We start from the raw sequence: 27,818 nt of genomic DNA on the forward strand, positions 1-27,818 counted from the left end.
AGTCCACAGGGCATGATATCTGAGCCAGCCAATACACTAGAATGCAACAAGATAGGCTTACTGACACTGTTGTAGATTTTTTTAAGTCCACATAGCATAAGATAGTGCCATTTAGATTTTACTGCATTTATACAGCTGCAGTCAAGCAATATCAGTCTGGTGTCAGCACACTAGTGTCCTGAGATATTAGGTCTTGCTACCTGACCTCTTTTAGACTTCATGAGTCCCAGCTTCCTATAGCTGCATCATTGAACTCTGCTTTATGTGATCCTGTGTGTCCTCCCACACAAACCTTCATATTTCTTCTTACCTTCTCTCCTTGTCCCTATATACCCACTGTCTTTCTTTTTGTTTCTACCTCTTACTGTCAAATACAGCACCAAATCTGATGCCCGTGGACTCATTCTTCCTTTTGCTCTTCTCTCCTATGATGCCCATTCCTTTTCTGATGCTGTAATAAATTCCTTGTTATTAACATTTAAATCTTGCTTGCTTGTGATATAAGTCACTTCTTTTCTTTGATTTTAGCATGATCTCTGCTTTACCTTCACGTTTTCTTTCTTTGTTTTCATGCTGGCTTTTTAAAAGCTATGAAAATGGTGTGAAGAACTATGCTATTTCAAAAATATTTTTTAGTAATCTAGTGTGCTAGAGTGTGTGCAGAAACATAGTATACTTACTGTCCTCTTGACCATAATGGTTTTCCCATTCCAGGTTTGTTGCAGAAGTTCTCCACAGTGTAATGAAGTACCATGTTACTAGCATGAAATGACATGCTGGCATGAGCACCAGCAATTTGTATTTGGTGCTCCTTTTTTTATAGCTCTCAGATAAAAGCATTCTGAGCAAGACTGCTAGTGGTTAATTGACCACCTTACATGTCACCTTCAGCAAGGATGCCAAGAAAGATAATTCTTAAGGAGGGTACACCATATATTTACTTTCAAGAGTTGCACCCAGAGCTTTAAATTCAGGAGAAAGGAAGTGAGTTTACCTTGAGAACTAACTTGCATTCAGTTCTGCAGTATTTTTTTTTTAAAGGAGATCTACAGTGTTCTATCTTCAGGTGTATCTGTCATTTCAGGTGTTGACATACTATTTAGTTTGGCTTCATAGTGGCATAACTTCAAATGCCTTCAGTAATTTTTGTTTGTTTGCTTGATGGAACCAAGGCTCCACTTGTTGTCAAGCATATCAAAGTGCCATTGCATGTACCTCTGAGTTTAGTGAAACCTGCTGTTAAGCAATTTGTTTCCTTGTGATGCTATGTCCAAAACCTTTCAGTTATTTTTTTAGAAACTTCACGAAATTAACAGAATTCCCTCATTTACAGAGCAGACTAATGCCCAATGATTAATGCTTGCAATTTCAGTATTAGATGAAGTATGTGTTTGAAAGAATGTATTACCAATGCATTTTGGATTGTTGCTGTCACTTTCCCCAAATCAGGTCAGTATTTCAAAGCTGAGCTTGCCAACATCTTTGGCACTCTATTGTCCTGGCATCTGATTTCTGTATTGCTAAATACTTGATACCTTGGCTGCAGTTTTAATATCTATCAAGTATCTGCACTGATGGTATCAAACCAACAAAATAATGCTTTGTGGCAGTTATTCTGAGAAGAGGAAGGGTAGAATTTCATAAAATCATCTAACTACAAATATTGTTAAAACAGCTGTTTTCGTGCTGATTAAATCAGGTGTAGAATGTAGGTATAGCACAAAGACTTGCATCATTCATGAGAAATCATGTAAGCTTAAATTGAAGCCCAAAAAATGTCTAATTTTTGTTTGTGTTTGTGATTGATACACTATGACATTAAAGTGAGCAGATGTAGAACTGCTCATAGGAGCAGTACTAGCTTCTGCCTAGATTCAGTTATTAGGTGGCTTCATGAAAAAACAGAAATTGCTCTGGGAGACAGAGGCTGCTATTTTTGAGAAGTAAACGTTTCAGCCTTGGCATTCAGAGACTCAGCTTTGTGGGAGCCAAATTCTGTAAATTTAGTATCCGGAATTAGAGAAAAGCTCAAGGAGTGTTGCCAGGTGTGTTGAGCTGGCATGGTTCTGAAGTCCTTGGGCGAGTTCACTATCACATGAGCACATGTTCTGTTGTATTGTATCCAGAAATGAAAAGCTGTTGTAAGTGATGTCTATGCTCTTGCTGAAATTCTCAGCCAGCACTACACAGCTCTTGTTCTGGTTTTGTACCTACTGTTGTTCTGTCCAAGTTATTCTAGAATAAATAGTTAAAATGTTAATGGACATAAATCGCATTGTTATAAGGTACGTTTTAAGAGAGGTTCCTCCTTTTCTGTATAGCTGATGCTATTTAGTTTCAGTAAGAAATACTTGGCTAAGTGAAATTAATTATTTTAGACAAAGGTGAGAACTGCCCTTTATTTTCTTGAACAGGAGGATACATTACACCTTGAGATCCTCTGCAGCTCTCCATTTTTATACACATAGCTACAATATTGTTTCTGCTAGCCATTCACTCAGTGCAGCAGAGGTTTATTTGTTTCTCTTCACAATTCTTTTATGCTGATAGATCTTCTGCTTGACTTTATGAGGTATTAGATGCAGGTTGTATGTGTATTATGTATGCGTATTTTCTCTCCTGCTGTATCTTTATTCCCACCGTGATCACTAGAGACTTGGCAGCACTATGGCGCTACTATTCTGCGATGCAATATGCTGCTATCGGGCTTAACACGTGTTGGTTTATATTCATTGTTCCTGGGACAGGGCGATTAGTGTGGGGAGTTCTGCATGAGCTGTGGATACTTGTATGTACTTCACAGTGTTCTGTAGGCATTCAGTGAGGTGGAGTCATGCCTGCATTAAGGATACAGGGTTACCTTTTTTGTCCTGTAAAGTTTGAGTATTACCTTGAAATTTTCCCCCAGGGATTCTTAACCTATTCCATTATCTCTTTACCACAATGTACACAGAACTGCATATTTGAACATGTTTTTGGTGACTCCATTTGTTGGAAAAGAGCAAAAAGGAAAATTTTATGCAGTGAAAATGTCTGACCATGGATTAAAATTCCCTTATGTGGAAGGAAATTAATGTAAAGGTACCTTCACCTCCCTCTACGAAAGCAGCCTCATCTATAGGATATGACATGAGTAAAAATATACTGCATGTATGCTATAAATATGTTGATATAGCTTTATCTATAATCAATTAGTGGATACCAGTCTATTTACTAAAGTAGAATAAGATTAGCATTAAAATTAGAGACTGGAAATATCTGTCTTTTGTCAAAAGGGAAGGATTAGATTAACTGGTGGATCAGTACAGCAATTCTATCTTTTTGATTTGTTGGATCTTTGTAACACTTTTTGTTATCAAACAAGTGTCTGTAAAAAAGAAGCTAGAAGCACATTGCCCTTCTTAGGTTCTTCACTTTATTTATATGCTTGTGAGTCTGTCCTTATCTAGGATACATCACAAATGGAATTGTTATTGTTTTATTATACCAGTTCCATATAATTTGAAGTATTTTTTCCTAATAATGTCTCTCCTCATAGCCATCAGAAATAATTCTGCCAAAAATGTCAGGTTTGGTGCAATTTATATCTGGCACAAGTTTCTGCTTTCTTTCACAGCAATGGTTCCTTCATTTTGAAGTAACAGTGGGGGAAATGCCTACTTTTTTGCCTCACACTTCACAGAAATAGTGATCTATGTTCTTCTATCTCCAACAAAACTTGAATAACAAATATGAGGAAGCTCCAAGTACCTACTTAATAGATGTGATCCAATGGTGAAAGATATATAAGCCACAAGCGTAGGCTTATTTCAACCTATTGATAGGTAACAGAAAATAGTATCTCTTTCTGTGTACATTTTCTACCTGTTTCATGTACTTGTATGGCTTCTATTACTGCTCTCCAAATATACTTATTAAGAAGGAAACTATTAATATTCCTGCTTTACTGATGGAGAACAGCAAGTTTTGGCTTGCCCGAGGTCACATAGGAAGCTGATGGCTGAGTAGAGGTGCCAAGGAATATTTTTGTAATTCCCAAATCTGAAATCACCATTTTATGGCCCCCAAATTATTGATGTCCCATTGGAAATAATTACCACAGAGAATTTATGCATTTCCAAGAATGCTACCAGGTAGAATACAAGCGTGTCTTATATAAGTCTCGTAACAGCAGTACTAAGTTTTTCTTTAAAACCAGCTAACCCTTTTTTAATGTGTTAGATTTATGTATATAATATGCACTGACCATGTATGGTGTGTGAAGTATACGCACAAAAAAGAAATAATGAATACATAAATCTCATCAAAGAGGGATGAAACATAGCCGGACTTAGAAAAAAATGTCTGAGTGAGATATTACAAGGTTTCAACAGCAGCAGCCCAAACAAGCATGATTGCGAGGGAAATCTGTCCTAACATTGAAAACTCTTTGCTGAAGTGTCTTGGTAGTAACAGATGAAAGTGCAGTTCTGTTACTGCATGAACAGCAAATTTACCATAAAAATTATTAGTGAATGTTTCTCTGATATATCAGGTAACAAAGAGCGTGAAAATATGCGTGTTCAAAGTTTTTTGATCCACTGATTTTTTTTCTTACACAAGTAAAGATTTAAGTTGAATTTACTACTAATTATGCATGCCTTTTCTAATTTACAGTACTTTAGATTTGATTTTAGGAAGTGTTTAAGAGAGAGCAAAATTGTTGAATATAAATAACACATTCGGTGTCCTCTATTTCTTGGTCTCCTAATGCAAGTACAAGTGAGAAACTGCTACATGGGTAATTATTCAGGTGCATGTGGTGTGCTGTAAAGCTACCCTGCGTTCCAGAGAAAGAGGTGTTGCACATCAGCACAACAGAGAGCATGGTAAGAGTAAAAAAAGAGTGAATTAATGACTATACATCAAAATATAAAATATTTCAGGATTGACAACCAATGCCATAGCTAAGATTGTGGCCAAGAGAGAATGCATGGGCTTGCATATATGAAATTCAAAGGAGGACAAAAATCTCTCCAGAAAAGCATGGCCAAGATATGTTGGAGGTCTTTCTTGCCTTTACTGCTAAAGCTTTAGGAATGTCATTGTGAACAGTGAATTTGTTATATTAATGAAGTTATTATTGTTCAAAGCATGACCTTTGGAAATACCATTTTATTTGTTCCAAGGAATATAGGAAAATTACAATTCTTTTGTAGAACATTGGTTAGCCACCCATATGTCCATATGCCTGAAGGAGATTATCAATTTATTTAGGTATATACCTCTCTTCTACCTAAGGAAAAAAAGTTCCATACACTTCTATGAGATTGCTCACTCTCATTTACCACCGTAGAACTGGACTAGAGGCACCAGCTTTGTCTCACTGTGCCGTTACCTACCAGGAACTGGAACAGCAGCAAGCTGTTCAAACGCAATTCTGGTCGTGTGCCCGATGACTCTGCTGACTTACCCAGCTTTAAGTGCCTTTAGCTGCGTGGTTGATAGTAGAGCTTGCTGATAGTTGCCAACCATTTCAGCAGACATTATTGTGTGTGTGACTTAATAATTCAGTGGAAATTAACAGCAGGGATAAAACATAGTAAAATTTGAAGAATTTGAGGTTAACTTTTTGTTCCATGAGTTGCAGCACGTCACCTGGGTTATGATCGGTGCCTTGCATGTGCTCTCAGCCCAGAGCAGTGACAACACTTTGCTTAAGCTTTGCGAGTGTGTGCAGCTCAGCTCTGCTGAGGCTGGATGGGCAGGTGGTTATCACAGGTCAGCTCTCATAGCTTATGGCAGCATGTCTAGAGGTATTAACTTTGTGATACATATAAAGCCTTGTACAGTGAAGGACATTTTCGGTGCCAGATAGTAAGTAAATATGGAAATACAGGAGTTGATTAAAGTTTTTGTGTAATCTTTCACTTCATGGTACTCTACGTGGGTGCTCATGTTGTATCATGTGTTGTCCTGGTTGCAAGTTCAGGAAATCTGATGTGAACTGAAGGAGATGTAACATATTGTGAGGGTGAAAGGAGAATGGGAGAAAAGCCAAAATAATTTGGTCCCTTTAACCTAGAAAAATGAAGATCTGAGAACGGGTATAACTGCTGCCTAGAACCGTTGCAGAGATTATAAATACTAGAGCATGAGAAGAGCTGAAGAGCTATGTTCACGTAAAACCGAATGGACATAAACCATCTGAAGAGCAGTTTAGGACGGAAAATACAACTTTTCTAACCATTAGAAGCTGCTGTTCTAGAACAAGTTTCGTGGATGTTAACATCCTTAACACTTTTATGACAGGGCACGATAAATTTAGGATAGGGATTATAAGAAGTAGCTACCTATAGAAGTAAATATCTATACTTGGTGACTTAGGAAGTGCATTTCTGTGGCATAGTTTCAGTTTTATATTTATTGATATTTATTTTTTCTAGTTTCTGGTTTTATTCCATGAAGTCAAAACATTTAGGGAAAAGAGATAAGAATGTGTGGAAGCCAGCCCTGAGATTTGTGAATTTTGCTTTAGAAGAGGCACGGCAGTAGGTTTTCCTGAAAGTCTGGGGTTTACTGGAGGGTATCTTTAAAGTTCCTCCTTTAAATAAAATAGGATATCAACACAGTATCAAAGCATAAACAAAATATGTGATATAAGTACAATATTAATAGGCTGGTACCAAATAAACACAATCTTCTACCATTTCAATATCCTGTAGTTTATTGAGATAATGATATTTTCTCTTTTAAAAATAATAGTGAAGATGGGACAAAACCAAAATATTTCAATCTGATTATTCAGAATATAGGAGAAATTTGGTCCATGATCTGAACTTTGTGCCTCCGGTTCATTTTTAGGTAGCAGTTCTTAAGATCTACTATGCTCCAGAAGTTTTTTTTTTTTATATACTGATAAATATCATATTATTCTGGTGAATTTAACCATTTTGAATTGCTCTGCAAAGAAATTTGCTTTCCAACTTAAATCTTCACATGAGAATAAAATTTTCTCAAATCATTGCTTTAATGCAACTATGCTATTTTATGCTGGGGAGAATCAAGCTATAACACATATTTAGTTCATACTATAAAATTATTAGATCAAAATTCTCCTTTCATTTACACTTATGCAACCATAGTGAATTAGTAACTAAGCAAAGAAATATTTAGAGTGGTGTTCGGGGACTTTGTTGCATAAATCCCATTAATGTTAATTCCCAGGCACAATGCTGAAAATTTAGACTTAAGCGTCTGGCAGAGCAGTGATTCTTATAAAAAACTTGTAAGCCAATTTCATTTTTAAGTAGTGGTCTGAGTGCAAATGCAAAGTTATTAAATATTAATGCTTTAAGAAATCAGTCTCAGATTTTTAATCTAAAAATATTTGTCACCAATACATCTCCAATTGATCTAGGAATACTCTCTACCTGTTATTTGAGTGGGTTTTTAGTTTTCATCTACCTGGGCTTATCTTTTCTATTGATTTGACATATCTGTTATACTTCTTTTCTCAGAACCTTTTTCTTATTTCGTTACTTTTGAAAATGTAGAGAAAAAACTTCTTAAAATACCATCTCTAATCTATATTAATAATAAACCTTTGATTGTTAGTATTATTGCAAAGTATTTCTTTTTGATTTACAAGTTAAAGGCATTTTTGTGAAATGGAGAGTGTGTCAGAATATATCCCCTTTTTGGTGATTTTAGTCGAGCTGTAATTATTCATTGTACATCAGGGCATGTTAATCCAACAGACATATAGCAGTAAGATGACTCGAAGTTTAGGTAAGGAAGCCTGATAACTACCACAGTCATTGTATATTTGCTGAAAGAAAAAAAAAAAAAAAGAAAGAAAGAAAAAAAATAAAGCAGATGCTATTGATTTATACTGAGAATTTCCAAGGAGGAAACCACAAGTAAATGATACTGCGCAACAAAAAGAGAGTTATAAATGCAGCTTTCAGCTGCAGGACTGTAATTGCAGTGAAGTTTACAAAGTACAGGTAGGAAGATTTTTGAAAGATTTTTAAAAGATAAACAGACCCTAAGTTTTGTTCAGACAGGTTGAGTATAGTGTTTAAATTTATCATAAATGAGCTTTATAAATGCTAAATCTGATTCAGCCCTGGCATATACTACCTTAATAGTGATGTGAATGCTGTTTGCTCACATGCAAATCTGTTGTGCACCATCACTTCAGTGATACTGTGAAATGGTTTAACAGTGGCTTAGCAAATATGTGAGCCTGGGGTATCAGAGCCTGCTGCGACCTAGACCCCAAAATGCTGCTGAGGCAGGTGCCCCACAGCAGCTGTTCCTGGGGGACAGCGGCCACCCCGTGTCCCCCGGCCCATGCCAGGCCTGCCCCAGCACCTCACTGCTGCTCCTGCTGCTGCAGTGCTTCCCCGAGGGCCTCCTGCTCTGGGGGGTCACCTTCGTTTTGAGCAAGAAATATGTTTTGAGAGGGTAGCAACTGGCTTTTCTTTGAAAATACTGACCTGTCTTCTACTCTGCCTTAAGCCACTAGAATTTCAACACTCAAGAAGACGTTGGGGAAAGGAGGCAGTGTTTCTCCGTAGCACAGAGTGACACTCCTGACAGAAGTGGCTTGACAAGCCTGTAAACAAACAAAGACTTGCTGGCGCATTTGAGTCTCCTGCCAAGGCTCCCCGTCCAAGCATTTTGAATCTATTTTTTGAAGAGAGAGGTTCCCAAGATTAACCAGATTCTGCTAGACAAGTGTTGTAATACATTTCTGCTCTTGTTCTAGTTAATTTTCTAATGCTAAGTTCACTTGCAAGTTTTCTGATATCCTCCACTTATCAAAATAATAAAAATATTTTTCTTCTTTTTTGACATTATTCTTTTGGAATGAAGTCAGGTGTTACAGCCAGATTGCCTTGCTGCACAGCTTTGTTTGAAAGGAGCTATCTGAGAAGCTTTGCACTCTTAATATCGAAACACAACAGGTTTTAGAGACCAGTTTTGAAGAGAGAAGGAAGCTGAAATCTTTCAGAAGGGAGAAACTAGGAAACTCAGATAACTGAAGGCCTGTCATTTTGCTTTCAGACTCAAGTAATGAAGTGATAGAGAAGTATAATGTTAAAAACAAAAAAAAAAAAAAAAACAAAAAAAAAAACACAACTAAAATTAATTGTGGAAAATATCTGTTTTAATACTAATAATTGTCATGAGATTACCAGTTTTGTTAGAAAATTAATGATGTTGAAATAACAGGCTTCTGAAAGCTTTTTATCGCAGTTTAGTAAGGAATCAGATCTTAATACACTAGAGGAGCACAAAGTATGTGGCATGTTTTTTCATTATGTGGAAAATCGCAAATGTTATCGTAAATGAGGAATCATAATTAAGCTGCTAGACTATAGTAGAAACATGAGGTGTAAGAGAAATATATTCTTGGTTGTATTTAACTTTTATGAAACAAGCAGTTACAGAACTAATAACGATTGAGTAATGATAAATAATAGAAAACATCAGTGATACAGAACAATCTGGCTAAGTGACAAACTGGGAAATGAAAAAGTGGGCATTTCATTAGGGCACTATATCTGGAAAAAAGAACATGAATCATATTTACAGGTAAAAGGAATCCATCCCTCAAAAGCCTTTATTCTGAAAAAGATTCAATGTGTCACAGTAAGTAATCAATCTGACTCTGATGTCAGTGCTATGACATGGCTTAGAGAGCTAAAGTGATCCTGTATAATCAGATGAATAGCAAATAAAGAAAAAAAATGCCATTACTCTCATTTTGGAAGTGTGGTGAGAGCTTCTGCAGAGGGCTGCTGCAGTTGTGAACTCAGTGGTTGAAGAAGTTGAATATTGTAGAGGGTTCAATAAAGAGTCCTATAAATCACAACAGAAGTGAAAACAGATATCACAGGAAAAAAGTTGTGTGGAGTACAAAGAAATAAGTGGCCAAGTCTTCTGAATTTAATAGTGAAAATCTTAAAGCATGACTTAATGAGAACTAGTACACTTCTGGGAGACACAGTTTTGATAGCAGTGAAGTTTCACTCTGTCAGGCAATGGTGTTGAAGACCAGCAAGTACAATATTTTTAACACTGAAGGCAGTTAAACATTGGATCAGCTTATCAAGGATTGTAATGGGTTCTTCATCAAACGCATCTTTAAAACAAAAGCTGGATGTCTTCCTAAAGGATAAAATTAGGGTTTGACTTCAAAAAGAGTTTGTTGAGGAAAGTTTTTCAGAAGGTATAACAAGCCACATGTACATAGAAGTTCCTTCTCGTTTTTCAGATATAACAATTGGTTAAATAGAATAATCTCCAAATATTGCACATTTCTAGCATCATGATCTACTTTACAGGTTTTCTGCAAGACGTGTTTTTATAACACCATAATTTTGAAAGATTACGCATGATGTTTAAAGATGCTTTTTCTGTTTCTTCTTGAAATAGTGTTTTCTATTCTCACTTTTCAGTTAAGCAATGAGAGGTGAAATTACTTGCCCCATTGCTCCCCTTATTCCCAGGCCACTTTCCTATCCACAGCTGTGGCCCAGCACTCTGATTCCAAAGGAGGACAGTTCATGCTGTTTTTATAGAAAGCCGTATCCCTTAAAGGAGTCAGGTATTTACATATTTTCACCCAGCATATTTCTTCTAAGAGGAGTTCTTTGTATGGAAGTTGTTTACATATGTGGGAGTTAAGTTTAATAAAGACATGCTGTTTTATGCAATATGTGGCAGAAAATAGTGGACAAGACTAAGAAGTTAAACTCTGCTTTGCTTTCCTTTCCTTTTCTTCTCCACTGAAATAAAAAAAGAAACATAAAGAAGCAAAATATATGGGCTACTTCAAGAAATTAGTGTAATTCATAGAAACCAAAGGAAGAAACTTTTTGAAATTGGTCAAGCATTTATCCTTGCATGCTACTGACTGGTGAAGTACTTTAGTTCACAAGAATAAGTCTCCTTCTGTGTACAAGGAAAATTGTGTGATCACTCTTATTTTAGCAACATAGATGTAGTCACACATTTCTCATTTGATGAGTACTGCACCTATGTCTTTACTGCCCTTTCTGATTTCTTCATGTCATTGCCAAAATACTGGTTTTATGCAGTACTACGCATGTAGTCCTCCAACTTTCCATGGAGGACTTCTGGAAGATGCTGGCAGTCTTTCACTGTACTTTTACCCTTTCATAAAGCAAACTGCACCCTTTGTGGAAATGGTATTTACCTGCCAAGGACTCTTTATTGATCCCACTCAGTGCTTGCTACCTTTGGCACAAGTCGTAATCATGCAGACTAAAATAGTTCTCCTGAAGCACTTCCTCACTCTTTATAACCCCCAAAGTAGTACTTGCACAAAAGCAAAACCACTGTCTGTTAATCATTTTGCTCCTTAATATATTTCTCACTAGACAGGCATAAGTTTATCACAGTTTCTCTGAAATTTCTTAATTTCAAAGAAATAGAAATTTAGCCTATCCAGACATTCCTTTCTAATTATTCTAGTTACTTATTTTAAAGTGGGCTCTAAATGTACCAAACATTGATTAGTAATGTTTTAGAAGATACTTAGAAATGTCCCAATGCATAAATATATTCATACTGCTTGAGAAGAAAAACAAGCAGAAATTCTTTTCTTGGAGAGGATTTTATTTTATTTCATGATGTACAAAAGCCACCAACCTTGCATTTTCTCTGGGCACTTTGGGTGAGATATTTGCCATAAAACATTTTTTTTCTTTTATTAAACTCTCTCATTTTTCATAATATATATACACACAAAGTAATGTGGGAGAAATTATTGAGAAGATAAAGTAAAAACTGTATAATATATAATCTTTAGAATCTTAACTATTCTGAGGTCTGGGCTACAGTCTACAGGCAGACTTTGGCATTTCTTGGTTAAAGCAGAAGGATAATTCTTACCTCTTCAGATGTTCTCTGTGGAATCTCTCCCTTCTGCTACCATCTCAAAGCTTGGGCCAGTCTTGTGTTGTCACTAAAGTTCTTATTTTCCTCACCTTTTTCTGCAGCGTTTCTCCTTTTTGTCATTATTATTAGCACATAAGCAATATTCTTCTCCACTTAATATCTTTCAAATAGACTGGTTTTTTGTTTTGGTTGGAATGGGTTGGTTGGTTTGGTGGTTTTGGTTTTTGTTTCTTTTTGTTTATTTGTTTGTTTTCTCTTTCTGATCCAGTCTATTCATTTATCTATTCTTTTTCATGAGGAGTGTACTTAGTAGTCCTAGTTGGGAAAGGCATACTCTCCTGGTTTGTACTGAAGTATTCCTGGAAAGATACTTATCTGCCGAAGAAGACAAAAACATTGGAATGGTAACTTACATGCAATGCTTCTTCCAACCTTTATAAACTCACACTTTCCATTAGATTGTATTTAATTATCTATTTTTTATTTCTGTATATTAATCTCCGTGAGTCTCAAAGAAGCTACCTATGCATTCATATTGGCCAATGTTTAACTGCTTCAGTTGCTATTTCAGAACCATGTTTCTAACCAAAGTGTTTTAGTGGATTTTGTTCAGGTTTATGTAATTATCCTTGTAGACAACATTATGATTTGAACAGTAAAAAAAATGTGGAGGAGAAGAGCACACTTTGCGAGCACACAAACAATGGAAAATGTATTTCAGTTTGAAATGAGACATTCACTTAGTTATTGTCCCACACCACTGAGTGTTAATAGGAACTGTGTACCTGGCACCCTAAAGTGCTTCATAAACCCATTCAGAAGAGGCTTCCACCTCTCCCCTGGGAACTGAAATCCCTTTTCTCTAGAAAAGCAATTTAAATCTGACCAGAAGGATAGACTCACAGATTCTAGGCCTTACTCAAATGCATATTTAATTCTGAAATATCTAGCCAGTAATGGAGGGGAAAGAGATGGGAAAGAATTTAAAATGAAGCTTGCAGTTATCTGCTAAAAATTATCAGAGCAAGTGAAAACTCAGTCAGTGGCTGGTTCCCCAGATGCTAATGCTCATCATGCTCATCAAGGCTCCAGACCAATGAATAGGGAGCATTATGGAATTTGGCTACTGAAGTTATATTTGATCTATTACAAAGCTGTTTCTGATTAGTTCGTTTGAAGTTGGATCCATTTGTGTTATGTCCCAAAAGTAACTCAGAAACAACTCCACTGACACTACCATCATTAAACAATGTGTTCAAATGCGTGCACACGAAAGGGCAGATCTGGATCTAATTTTAATTTACAAGCATTGGTAAATACCTGATTCCTAAATATGCTTGTTAGGTTTACTTCTGCTCCAGAAAATAGTAGAATGCACATGCAATTCAGTCAAACAAGAGTCTGACTTTAGTTTTATTTTCAGCGGTCATGAATTGGCCAAAGTTCAGATGAAAAGGTTTGCAAGCCTTAGGACAACTCTCATTGAACTCAGATATAAAAAAGAAAATCAAGTCAAGTTTTCTTTTCATTGTGAGATTTCCTTGGAAACATTTCTTCAGTACTTCAGCACACTAGATTTTACAGAGTTCTACAGAGAAATGGGGATTTCTGAGTCCTCTAGAATCTCATGTTTTCTTTGCAGCCACAGTGAAATTGCTAGAGTAGAGTGGAGTGGAGTGGAAGAAGAAAATGGGTTGAGTCCTGATTAGATGGGTTGGAAAGAAGGTAATAGTTGAATCCTGGATACTTGCAGCAGTCCAGAGGCCCAGTGAAAATGAAAAAGGCATTATTTCTCTGATTATCTAAATGTACTTTTTGACATTTTTATTTTGGCCTAGTGATAAAGAAGAACATTGATTTTAGGGATGTAGGGGAAAGGTGTACAACAAGGCTGATATGTCTGAGGTTTTGATTTTTTAGCAGAGGAAGATGTAATGGGGTATTTCAAAGACCTTTTTATATGCTAGGTGATGTCCTAGACAGTCATCAGAAAAACAAACCGGTCTTCGCTCTTCTGCTTTGAGCAGCGAGGATTTTAATATGTGAATTCTATGACACTGCTGGCTCTCCATCTGTTCAAGGAGCTGGTGGTTGCAACTAACACAGCTATTAGTTCATCACTGCATAATGAGGTAATGCATAAGAATCACAAAGCTGCCAGTTCCCTCAATATGCAGGTCTTGTGTTGTGCCAGGTGCACAATTACTGATATAGTTGCCTCATTCCGAAGTTTGTATTATGATTTATTCACATGGAGTCACTAAGGAGTTTGTAGTCTGTGTGATACTGAACCAGGTACCAAAAATGTGAAGTTTCTGCGGCACCCTATATACTGTGATTTAAGTCTGAATAATGAATGAAACAGTGGCGCTGCAGTACAGTTTTTATTGTGATTTTGCCTACTACTAAATACTTTGTCTGCAACTAAAAATAATATTTTCTCTGTCAACCCTGAAAATTCAGTAGTTAACCTGCAAAGTGAAAATAAAGTTTGCTTGGATGCCTCCTTGCTTATGGTTGTCACTGTTACAAACTCCTCATGCCATTTTCTTCTTACCTCTTCCGTAAGAATACTCTTGTAGACTTTTCTGATCCTTATATTTTTGCCTATGAAGATTCACTGTCGTGACATTTATACATCATACTACAAGAAAAAATAAATTCATAGTTTATACATAACTCTTTTTTTTTTCTGTGAGTATTATTTGAAGACTAATCAGGAAGCATGTGTAGCAAGACTGTTGAAATTGTGAGACTGAGAAAGAGATGTTTATTTTCAATAATACACCCTCTTTCCCCATTACATTCTTCAATTTTGCAAAGGTTTTGTGGTTTATTTTTGAGGATACGTAAGCAAATAATCTTATGACAGAAATCAAGGTTTTAGCTACTCTTGTATGGTGATACTCTGTAGACCTCTTTGTTTCCATCAGTGACTAGCACAACTGTAGACCTGTAGCAAGGTTTTATTAAATAAATCTGAGAACAAATAATGAACATAAGGTAGTTCATTCATCCTTGAACTGTGCTTCAACAACGAGTTAAGAACTAAAATCTAATAAAGATAGTGGAATCTGAATAACTTGGTTGTGAAGCAATATAAAATTCATATGGAGTTGCTTTTGGATTACAGAATCACATTTTACAAGGGTTTTTTTAATGTCCTCAAGTGCATCTTGCAATGGTAAATGCAATCTAATAGACACCTGGTAAAATTAGATTATTTGAATGCATAAACTGAATTTGTGCACTTTTATGGCAGGAGGAGCTATTACAATTAAAACAGTGTAGGGTTTGCATGTGCAATTAGCCTTTGATTTCACATGCACATTTCTTTTCACAACGTATTTGGGAATCAACAGATTAGAACCTTTTGTATGAGGTAAACTGAGCATGCAAATCTTATATTTTTTACAATGCAATTAAAAACAAATAGCTCATTTACTTGCATAATGTTAATTGGTTATGTTAACCACATTCACAAATGCACATTTTGTCTTTGCTACATGTTCTGTTAATTCTTTATATTAGCGTAAAAACATACAGTGCACAGTCCTAGACAAAGGATCTTATCATCCTGCCTTACAGGACAGCAATAAGTATTAGTGAGCAAGACATTAAAAATAACTTTGTAACTCTACAGCTCCAAATCGGCATTTAGTGCACACAGATTTTTTTCAAATGCGCTCAGCACCCAGTGATTCCCACTGAGAACAGTGAGTCGATGAGTAGTGAGCATTTTTTAAACTCTAGGCTCCTGTTCATATCAGCTAATTTTAAACTATATTTGCAAAAAAAATTTCTATACTGTTGTCTGTGTAAAACCTCTTCATCCTAGAAATACAGTGTTCCTAGTATTACAGCTTCAAAACAACCTTGTTCTTTTCTGTTTGGAGAAAGATGGGGCAGGAGGAGGTGAAACAACTGTAGTATACCTAACATAGAAAATGGAAGAAAACAGATGACTTCACCAGAAGCTGTTTCCCATGCTGTTCTGCTTTTGCAGATGTATGCCAGATCTGCTCTTAAATGAAGTTTTAATTGTGCAAACATCCCTCATTTTAAGTAATTTTTACTGATTTTTTTACAGATATACGTAATTTAGCTCAGTCCATGTGCATCATCTGCTTTTCAAAACCTTGCAACAATGCTGGAGGTTAGTGAAGTTAGATAATTCTCGTGTAATTCTTGCATTAGAAAACAGGGTGAGAAAACCTTGAGGATCAAGATTTGTATCCATTAACAAAAAAATAAAAGTAATGACCATGGAATCTCAATAATTTCTTACATCAGTCAGTCAAAGTGTTTCAGCTCTGAAAGAGAACTGTCTTCTGCAATAAAAGAAATTAGTCTATTTACAGTCAGTAGCTGGCTTCTTCACTGAGTTGGCAGCCGTCAGTGTTGGAGGCAATTTTTCTGGCTAATGAAAGATGAAGAATGCCTTCAGAAAACAGTGGACACAGCACTCATGATCCAGTGATGTGAAATTTTGTTATCTGTGCTTTAAATTCTGGCTTAAAATAGTTACTCCATTTTATTCTGAAAAATGAAGGGAATGCTCAGGCATATTAGAATTTGGCAAAAAAATGACTGGCTAAATTAGCATTTGTCGATTTTGTTTGCAACTGAGGCACCAAAACTCTGATATTTTTTTTTTCCTACTCCTTCCAGTGCTTTCTAAGACTGAGACATATAATAATATGAGGAGCCTTTCTCATGGTTATTGTTTGGCCTCTATCTTTGCTGTGATGGAAGAAATGTGTTGTTTCTGTCCTTGCTGGGTTTAGCCTGCCATCAAATCCATCAAAAAGCACTGAAAAATTGCTAAAGAAAAGGCAGTTACTAGAGGTGACAGCAATTCCATTGTATGTGAAATAAGAAATAATTTATGAAACAGGAGTTTGAGTTAAAAGGAACATAATTCTGTCCTCTCATTGTGTAGCTACCTTTCAAAAGTTACAAAAAACGGATTTTCAAAACCATGGTTGAGATCGTTTTACTTTACCCTCTTGCACTCTGCTTTCAAATAATTGCTCATTTTCGTTAATGTCATTCAGTACAATCTATTTGCTATTGAAAGAATAGTATTGAATTTGTTGGGAATTAAACCAAGCCTCAAAGAAAGTACACTTTTCTTTCATGAACGATTGTAATGTACTCCGTTCAAAAAAATACAATTTCTTTTCAAGCAACTGAAAGATGAGTAATTTATCAAGTTCAATTGCTTACAGTTTTGCCATGAACTAATTAAAAAGGAGGGCAAAAACTAGGTGGTTTATTTTAAATTCATTCATATTTTAGTGTGTTACCTGTGTATGGTCAGTTATGTGCTATGTAACCAGAAAAAAATCAAATGGAGAAGCAAAATGAAGTGTTCATAATGCTAAAGAGTGTGTGAAAGAAGTTTTGAGTGCTAAAGTGGAAACAGCAATGGCAAAAGCATTTTAACAATGCTACTAAGAATATTTTTATTAGATTCATTAATACCACATTTTTGTTTGCACATGGAAGAAAATCTTCAGCTTTGACAGTAAATGACAAAAGGAAGAACAATAATCGAATCAGCTGGTAAACAGCCTGCAATTTGGAAAATTATATCTTCAGTCCACTTAACATATCTAAGCAATCAGTTCACATTCAGTACATTTGAGGAATATAAGAACTAATTTGGCAATTAATCAAAAAGTAGCAAAAAATTATTATCATTTACATGTGATGTATTTGCTAAGGGAAACTACCTCTTTGCAGTGGAGGGAAAAAATAGTGTTGTTCAGTTTTCTAACTTTCTATCTAAATGTACCTGCAGTTCTAGCTAAACTTATTTTCTTGATTATAGCACTACTCTCAAAGCCAGTAAATTTTTCTCTGGGCAGAAAGAAACCCTAAACCACTGACTTCACACTTGCAAACTGCAATTTGTGTTCTCTTTTTTACTATACTAAATGAGGATGAAGAAGATCAAACAGCTCAGTTTGAATACAGCATTGCAGCTTCTCTAAGTTATATAGAAACTCTTCCCTCTGCCCTGAATCTTCAGACTGAGAAGCACTGAAGATACTCTTTGATTATTATTATTATTATTAAAAATCCTGTTGTTTAAGAGTTGTGCAATTAGGTCTAATGTGTTCACTGTATATCTTGTCAAGCATGACCCCAGCTACAGTATAAACTTCAGTGGAGGAGGTTTATTTATTAACAACCTACTCCAGAGCTGCTAACTGTAATTTAGATTGAAAAATTCAGTAATCTAAAGAGATGAGAAGCACTTTGTATCCTCTAGTGATTTTTCTCTGTAGAAGGGAATATTTTGTGTCTCATGAAGCAAATATTCTGACATGGTTCTGATCCTAACTACTCAGTTTTATAGGAAACTCAAGGTAACGGAGCTCGCTTCTTCTTTTCTCCCTCTCTGTTGATGTCCTTCACAGAAATGCAAGGACTTTTGAAGTGATTTCCAGGCTTTCAATCCTCCTCTATCAGCTGCTTAGTGCCTGAAGCTAATCTAACTATGATATATGGTAAATATTTTCCCTTGCAGGAAAAGTGCTTAAAGCTATTTCTATGCATTGATTGAGCACATTAGGCTAATATTTATCCATTTGAAACCTGGAGGTTTAGCAGTACATCACTTAATAGCTATGCACCGATTATAAGAAGTAATTATACGCAAGAATATCAAAGAATATTAAGTCCCTAGTGGAGGAACCATCATAAATGCTTTAATGGTGATTAAATCTGGGGAAGATGGAGTACTTTGCTTATTAATTTTAGAAGGTGCATGGGTCTCTGAGCATTACAAATAAATAGGAGTACTAACGTTTATACATTTAATGGTATTTTGAGCTGTGGGGATGTGGCCTTCAGGTTACTTGCTGCAATTAGGTGCATTTGTTTGTTGCAGGGCCTGCTCTCAGTGCCTTAAATTCACATTGTTTCGAAGCTGTATCAGTATGGCCTAAGTTCTTGCAGAGTGATAAAGTTTTTCTTTTTTTGTTTGTGCTTGAAAGAGTTTTTCAACAGGTAATTCCTCCAAGTAAGGCATTGTATATTAAAAAAGGCATTTGAAAGTTTAGCTTTAGTTACTGCGACAGCATTATATTGTGAAAGCACATAGCAAACCCATACAGCATTTGTTTGTTCAAATATTGTTCAGTTCATGTAGAGTTAGTGTGATTTCACTGGAGCCACTATTGAAACTGTAAATGCTGTAAAGGCAAAACTTAATCCCATTCAATTTTGAGATCTGCTTGCACACTGGCCTTAAAATCTGACCTGTTTTTTTTGTATGTGCTATTTGGCCAAATGACCCCTTCTCTAATTCCATAGAGTTACATCAGAGATAAAATTGGCATATGTACAATAAATGTACGCCCTTTTAATTCCCTTATGGAGTGGATGACATGTTATTTATTATGTACAGTGATCTCAGACAATAACTTAGTTTTTTTGCAATTTTATCTTGTTAGCCTTAGATGTAGATGGAATACTAACTAGCAATTACAGTCTTTGGATAGTGTATGATAGAGTGATCTATCCTCCCACAGTTGATTTTAATACTCTTTACAGTCTAGACACTCTTTATGTTATTGTTTAAAGTGCAGCTTAGCTTTCCAAAGCAACTCTAAAAATGCTGTAGTGTGATTCTCTGCTTATTCTTTGCCACTAACTCCACAATACAGTTTATGCATTTAAAATATGGGTTTGGTTGCTCTTGTGCTTTTGTAACTGAAAGTCTCTTTTGTGTTGGAGTATGAGGCTTTCCTGCTCGCTGCCACCCAGCTCTCTCCTCAAGCTGATAAACAAGGTACCAGCATCTTCTGTCACCATCTGCTGCTGTCTTAGAGGCAGGGATGCAAAGTCCGCTGGTGTCGGGCATGATGTGCTGCCAATGGCACAGCTCAGGTGAGACAAAGATTAGAGACTCACGTTTGCCCTGGTCCCTTAGACCAGTTAAAAGGGCTTCAGTGTTGGAAAGGGCTCCAACTTCTGCCAGAATGGCATTTTGTAGTGACGGAGTGGTTGAAGACGGATAAAATTTCATTAGGAGTACTCTTCTGCATCCCTATTATAAGGATGCATGGAAATGTTTAAGGGAACATGAGGAAGAAAATGTTGTAGAGAGTCTGTAATTTATAGGGTCCCATAATTTAGAGTGTAAATCTAAATTTATTTACATAAATTAACCTTAGGATTTTTCATTAACACTAGAAATTATTGTCTAAAGTAATTCAGATGAGTGTTGCAGCTCATAGAATAGCTAAGAATCAAGATATTTCAAAAGGTGGTACCAAACTTTCCCTCCGTTTTGTCTGACCTCTTGAATGCCTCCACATCTTCACTTCCCTGTCATGAAACAGGGAGTGTCTTAACACATACATTTCCTTGGACAAGAAGGTTAAGGAATAATCTTGATTTTGTATGTGAGACTTAATTTGTAGCTTCTCCTTTATTTGTTACAGAAGAATTTGTAGGAGACAAGGGCACTGAATGTGTATATATGTCTGGTTTAGCTTGTGAATTAAAAAATGTGACAAAATATGTTGACTGAAAATAACAGAAATCACAAGTGTACTCTGTGATGTACTTGCAGGATGCTTTATTGTTTTCCCTTGAACTAATTAGAAATCACCTGCAAAGCCTGAAAACTCTACATCACAGATCACAAAATCATTATAGTGGTGCAGACATGAAGTTCACCTGCTGTGGAAGGCCAGGCTCTCCAAGAGCCACCATTCACTTATGCTTCAGGAAAGAATTAAGAAAAAAGGAGTCTGATCATGGTATAGCTATTTGCATTTTAGAAAAGATACAGTGTCGGGCCTTCCTGAGCACCAATACCCTTTGGAAAAGGTTTCTAACCTCTCTTGGCCGCGTTTGTCTCTGTCTTCCTCTAAGATCCTGGAACTTGGAGTCGCAAGTTGCAGGTATTGTGAGAAAAAGGGGTGGAAACAGTCCTGAGTACTGATTCTCAGAGATTCATGCAGGGTAAAGACTGTTTTCTCACGACTATGGGTTACTTTAATTACAGATAGGTTAGGAATGTACAAAACAAGACAACCAGCATCCTAAGCTATCTCCTAAATCAAAACTGCCTAAGTAACTTTTATTAGTAAAATACAAATTAATAAAAATAAACAAAATGTTCAGAATCATTAGGTGAGAAATTTTACATAGAAAAGAGTGTTTTTCAGAGAATCAAGTATATGTTTATGATATATATGCATGTTTATAATCATAACTGTTCAGTGATTAAATTATAAATATCATATAAAATCTTATAATACTGCAAAATCCCAAGCACAGGAAAGTAATGCGTTGCTGGGTATAAGAATATATACAATTGTCCAAGCAGTAATATCTGTTTCTCTTGCAGAAATAAAGGAAATATGCTCCTGTATATTTGTGATTGAGAGAAGAATGGAAGATCTGTCATTTTTTCTAGAAATGTCATCTGTGTTTTTGTATTTAGCTCAAGTTATTTGCTAAGAAAAGCTCTGTGATAGGTTTTAATTAGAATAAGAGGCCCACTTTTCTTCAGCTCTTTAGCATAGGAATTCAACTAAGCTGTTAAATAAAAATATCCTACTTTTTGTACCTGAAGTAATGACAACTTCAAATCTACCTGTTTCAAATACTAACTTAGTTACCTCTCTGCTCCACTTCATCATTCCCCAGCAACAGAGCGTCTCTCTTACCTACCTGGTAACAGCAACTCTGAAGTGTCAATTTTTCTAAACCACTGTGCATTACAATAAGCTGAGCTGTGTATTTCTGATATACAATAAAATACCTGCATCATTTATAAATGTGTGGATCTGTAGCTTTTGGTAGTAGATCCAGCCACAAAGCTTGGATGTAGATACAAAATTTTGTAATCATTTACTTATTTAGCATTAGAGGTCTAGGTCAGGCTATTTCTGATTCTCTGTCTTATCTTTAAAAGTCCATCATTTATTGCAATCTGATGGTAAGATGGGGTCTGATTTTTTCATTGCCTTGACTAGTAGTCTGCTGAACTACTTAATTTTACCTTTTTTTTTTGTACACATCTTCATGTTTACCATTATTTAACAAATGATACTTTGAAGAATTTCCTCAGTTTCCCAGTATTTGTGAAATATGATGACTGCACTCAGAAGAAGAAGTTTTTCCCTTGTTTTTTTTACCCTGGCATAAAGTCACTACTTTTTTCTGCATTGGTCACTGAAGAAATAGAAATATAATTATTCTGAGGGACTTTCACCAGTGATTGTTCACTTCAGTCTGCAAAACCTAAGCCAGATATTTTGCTCAGCCCTGCCATCTGAAGATTCATAAAGTAGACATAGTTTTCACCAGGAATAAAATGCAAATGTATCTGAAACCAAAGTTTTAATAATACTTGTCATCTCACAGCAAGAAGACTGTTACCAGACAAAGACTTGAAAATTATATCATCTGACATTGACAGGTAGTGATCCTATTGTAAGAGACCGTAAACAAATTTCCAACTTGTATAAAACCAATTTGGCAATCAAGAAGTAAGGTTTGATCTTTAATATTTAAACAATATGAGAAATATTTAAAGAGTAGGATGTTTCATTTTTCTGTGATTCATCAAGCAGTATTATAATAAATCAGGATGGACCCTTCTTAAAGTAGCTCATGTCTTGCAGCTGAGTAGCTGGTGTCACATGTGATAATATTTTTCAGGCAGATGTATGCAATCAGGGAGTGACTCAGAAATCCCTCCAGTAATCACCTTTATTTTCGAATACCTTTTCCAATTTATTTATGTTATAAATCAAGGTTTACATTTTGCAATTTTCATTTGCTAGAAACTGGGGTCTGGTTTTGTTTTGTTTTAATGCATGAACCAAATGCTTGCAGCCATTGGTTATAGAAAACACAGAAACACAAACTTGGCATCACCTCACTGCAGTATTATGGTGTTGTTACTTGTAATGCTACAGCCAGTGATTCAGTGAAAACTAGAGCTAAACGTGGGGCTTAGTCCATTGATCTATATGAAAATACGTGTCCATTCATACAATTTTGGCTTTTCTCCCAGGATTATCTGAAGCTCTGGTGTCTCCTATGCATGCTTTACCTAGCATGCTCTCTGTAATCTGATATTTCTGTACAGTTGCAACACATGGGATAACTAGGGAAAATGCCCTGCTTTGTGAGAGACTGTTTCTCTGTCCATCACAGTTTTAGTGAAAATGCAGTTTTCCTTTTCATCCAACACCCAGATTGTCTTCTCTCTGGTGAGGCAGAAGCAAAGACAACCACTATTGTTGAAAAGTAGGCACCAGAAGCAGTGTAAACTACCGTGTCTAAGCAGACTAAGCTGTAAATTATGTTTCTAAGCAGAAATTACTTTCTATAGAAACGAGGAATTCATCTTGGGATGCCTGTGAAACTAGGTTACAGACAAACAGGCCTAGGCCTTTGTTTCCTCATTCCTGATAGCAGTGGAACCATCTTGGTTGTGTTGCTTTTTTCCTCAAATATGTCACCATTTTGTGACATTTAAATAGGGCAGTATTTGGGGGTATCAAGGGCCTTTTGTGCATTACCACTTAATTATTCTTATTTTTTGAAATCTTCTACAGTTAGTCTAGTTTTTCTGCCTACCCTTGGTGATAATTACTATAGTAGGTTTTTTTCCCATGTGGTATAATGGCAGTTTTGCTCTGTGTTGGCGCCTTGGACTCTGCTTATGACCAAAGTGGGAATCTTCATTAAGTACTGCATTCAGAGCAATTGCTAAGAAAAATTAGCCTCAGAGTGGATGGAGGCAAATATGAGATAAAAAGAAATAAAATTGTCTGTGCAAAAGTTTACCTTAATGAATCTGTCTAATTGGTTTTGAAAACAGAACAAATCAGCCAGGCAGTTGTTTCAGAATCTGTGTTACTGTAAGTTTAGGGAACAATGAATGATTCTTCTCAGAGTGCTCTGATTCCTAGTGAGGAGTTTTGCATTGTATAGTGGCTTCTAACACACTTGTTAACCATCTGAATGGAGAAACTATATATGTGATCGATGGCCCCTCTGCTCAGAAAGAGGGAATGTTTTTCTCTATTAGTTGTAAAAGACACACGTGTTTTGGGGGTATGAAGTCTGTTATATTTTGTACAGTTGCAGCTTAGATTGCTAAGAAAATTGCTTCTGTGGCCAAAAATACAGCTTTACATTATGATTGAATGTTTTTCAGGATTTCAGTAAGTTCAGTCAGCAGCTTAGTTAAATTAAATGTTAAGGGGGAAAGGGAGATCGCAGAATTTTGGTGTCTTGTCTTCTTGTAAGATTCAAATGATGGCATTTTCTGGAAAATCATGGTTGTAAATTATTGCAAAATATGAAATATTTTTTGCTGTACTACAGAATGTTAAAGGGAATCCCTGGGGTAATACATTGCAAAGAAATCAAATTACTTGCACACAACTGAGTAGTAGCTTCATAATATAGTAGTCTTCCAAATCTTTTAAAAGTCCAACTACAGTTAGGTGATCCCTGCTTTTTTCTTACTCTGTTACTCACTATCACATGCATCCTGGGTCATCTCGTCTTGGATAAATTACTTCATTGATCTCTTCCTCTCTTAGAATCACCTAGTGGCTTGAGTGTATTGCCTTAAGTTTTCTGTGTTAATGAAACAGATTCATAAAGTCACTGCTTTTCTAGCAGATCTTGTGTTGAACTAGTTGAGATGTAATGTTCAACAAAAACTGGTAAAGTTTCATATATCAAAGTTTTGATCATTATATTCTGATCAGCAGAAGTTTTACCATTAACTTATTGGGAAAGGGAGCTGGAGCAAAATTAGTGAAAAAGTATACTTACTATAAGCAAAAAGAACTGCTTCCCACGTTTTATTCTTTCTCAGTAGATAATGGTGGCTGGCGCAGCATAAAACATATTTTTTTTGTGTTTCCAACAGCGGAAATTTGCTGAATAACCGAGAATTGTTTTCAGTTGTTCTGTACATGTATTTCTACTACCTGGTTGACCCATGCTTGACCTGTTATGCTGATATCAGCCTAAGTGTATCTTTGCTTTAGTTGATTCTTGAAAATGAGCTGCAGATGTTTCGGCTTTAGGCCTGATCCTTTTTGCAGTGCGTTACTAAAGTTTTAAGATTCATTCAGGTAGCCCACAAAGCCCTAAGGTAAACAGTCAAAAGCTTCAAATAGCAAAACGACCAGTAAGAATGTCTATAGCTGATGCCGTCCACTGCTGCAATATAAATTCATGTCCTAGTTTTTTGCCTATTAACTGTGTCACTAAGTTTGTGGGTAGTATCTTGCCTCTTGTTTCATTGCTAGTCAGCACGCAAATGTGTATGTACGATAGACAATTGATAAAAAGGAATAAAATAAGATATAAGAATTTCTTTTAGTATTGCATAAATTACAGTTGTAGCAGAATGAGATAATTCTTTTTTCTTAATATGCACAACCTCTTAATGACTTATGATCAGTTCCTTTTGTCTAGTGGCTTTTCATTATTTCTGGTAGGTCCTACTTTTTATTAGTATTTGTGGAATTCTTTGATGAATAATCACCAATAGATTATTTTTGACATTAATCATTTCTCCAAACACAGCAGTAGATACATATAGATAACTGCACATTTCCTAACCAAGAGAAAGAAAACCAAAACCAGCTTCCTGATCCTTCTGGTTTTGCAGCAAATAACATGAGTTGGCTATGGCTCTCTACTCCTACTGTCCTCCCAGCACAGATGTCATTGCTTTTTCCATTGTCTTTTTAGCTGAGTAAATCGTGCACTGATTTTAGAGTACATTTAACCTGACTCTGTGCACATAAACCTGCATGGCGCAGGAACTGAACTGCTCTGAACTTCATTAAAATGAGTAGAAATACCCTGATTGACTTCCATGGCATTTAGATGATGCTCATAATAGTCATTACACTTTTTAAGAAAAAGAAAGAAAAAAAAAGTCCTGTATAAGGGAAATATTACATTTTTGTTATTTAGTTTTGCATTAATGACAGTTTTATTTTTCAGTTTGCCAGAGCATCAAGACTTTTTCCCTACTGCTTTTGTTGTTTCTCTGTTTTCCAAAGCTGCTAAGATTTCCTGTCTATGGATAACACATGGTGATACAATTTTTTTGTTTTGGTTTGGATTTTTTGGGTGGTTTTTTTTGCACCAGGAAGGAACTATTGTCCTTTAAATATACCTTCTAATTCTTGTCCCTGCTCGTTCTGCAAATCACAATCAACTTAAACATATATATGAAACTGTGACTTCTCTTTGTTTCCCCAAGATGGAGTTTTCTCAGAGGCACAACACAACTCACCTTTGCATTCTAGTCTGATGACATCTGAGATTTTAAATTCATGTTTGCCATTGTAATACACACTGGTGCATTCTACAGAGTGTTCACAGTATTAATCACAGTATAACCTTATATTTGATCAGAGCGGGGCTTTGCTTCCTTTGGCAGGTTTCAGAACAGCCACTTGCTGAGAGTACCTAAGCATGTCAGCAGTCTGACAGCTACAGCCATGCAATTTATCCAGCACTTGGAGAAACTGGAGTGCTTTCATTGTAGGTCCATAGAGATCTTCCTGATTATTAAAGTGTGTTGGCATTTCCTGTAACTTCAAAATGGAAGAGTAAGGGGGAATCTATATCTTGTCTTTTTCCTGGGCCACTCTAAGCTTTCACAAGTTTTAGTCATTGGAATGAAATAGAAAATAGAGGGCTGTGTTCCACCTCCCTTGGACAGCAGTGTGGTTGGTCCCTTGCTTAGTGAAACAGAGTCAACAGATGGCAAATGGTTTGCATTATCTTCCCAGCCATATGAATGTAAGAGCATTTGTACATCCCTGTGATCTCATTCCTTCACCTTCTCGCCCCTGAGGGATAGCTATGTCTTGCGGGAAAGGAGGGAAGAGAATGAAGAAAGGACAAAATGAGTAGAGGTAATTTAGGAAGGAGTGTGATGCTTACAGGCATAGGTCAAAAGTGTAAAACCAATTAAAATTATTCATCCTACACCGTAATTCTGTTCCTCTTGGAATTTACCAACTGTTTTACTGTGAAATTCAGTAATGATATCCTACTCCTACATATAACTATTCTTTGTTGATACAGTTAATGTGACTATGACATTTTCTTACATAGGACCACCTACACAGAGCTTCGTTCTGCATCCATTCTGAATTTAACAGCATAAAAAACAAACCAAAGCTAGTATATAAGTATTTTAATTTCCATTTGTAAGTATAAAAGCAGCTTGGGTTTTTTTGTTTGTTTTCTTGTTTGGGGTTTGTTGTTTGTTTGTTTTGGAGTACCATTTAAAAGTGGGGCTCTATACGCTGATTTAATTTGAGGACATAATGAATTTTGACTGTCATATTGAGATAAATAAATCCTTATAATAATACTCCCTTACATTTACTCATAGATTACTCAACATATTTTATTTATTAATAATTATGCTTTACTTAATTAATGAGAAGATTTGGTCTCAATTGTATAGCTTTTCAGTAGTAGTTAAGTAATATTTTCCTTTCTTACACCTGTTTCTATTACAATTACTCTCATCAGTGTAAGACTGTATTTTATGGTCTTTCTCAGCAACTAGTAATACCATCATTCTCAAGAAAACATGGTTTATATGCTAAGGTTCTGATGAATAATATTGTCAGTTATAATACCCAGCAGTTGGAATTTAATTGGTTTCCTTGAACCTATGTTACTTTGTGCATATACTGCATTAGACTAAAGGGAAAGAGTGGAGGAGGTGTGGAATCAAATTCGTGCTGAGTTTGCTTACTTCCTACAGAGAGATTTTAAACTGCTTGGTATCACATGACTGTATGCTCATTATCAGGATTAAAATTAACCATGTTTAAACCAGGTCTCCACAAAACAAATAG

General features: G+C 35.9%; 1 protein-coding gene across 1 annotated transcript in view; it reads left to right on the forward strand.

The window, feature by feature from the left end:
* The window catches only part of PRKN (parkin RBR E3 ubiquitin protein ligase), a 717,498-nt gene that overhangs the window by 488,710 nt on the left and 200,970 nt on the right, over positions 1 to 27,818 (forward strand). The gene's annotated exons all lie outside the window — the stretch shown is intronic.

This window comes from Patagioenas fasciata, chromosome 3, assembly GCF_037038585.1.
Source record: "Patagioenas fasciata isolate bPatFas1 chromosome 3, bPatFas1.hap1, whole genome shotgun sequence".
NCBI lineage: Eukaryota > Metazoa > Chordata > Aves > Columbiformes > Columbidae > Patagioenas > Patagioenas fasciata.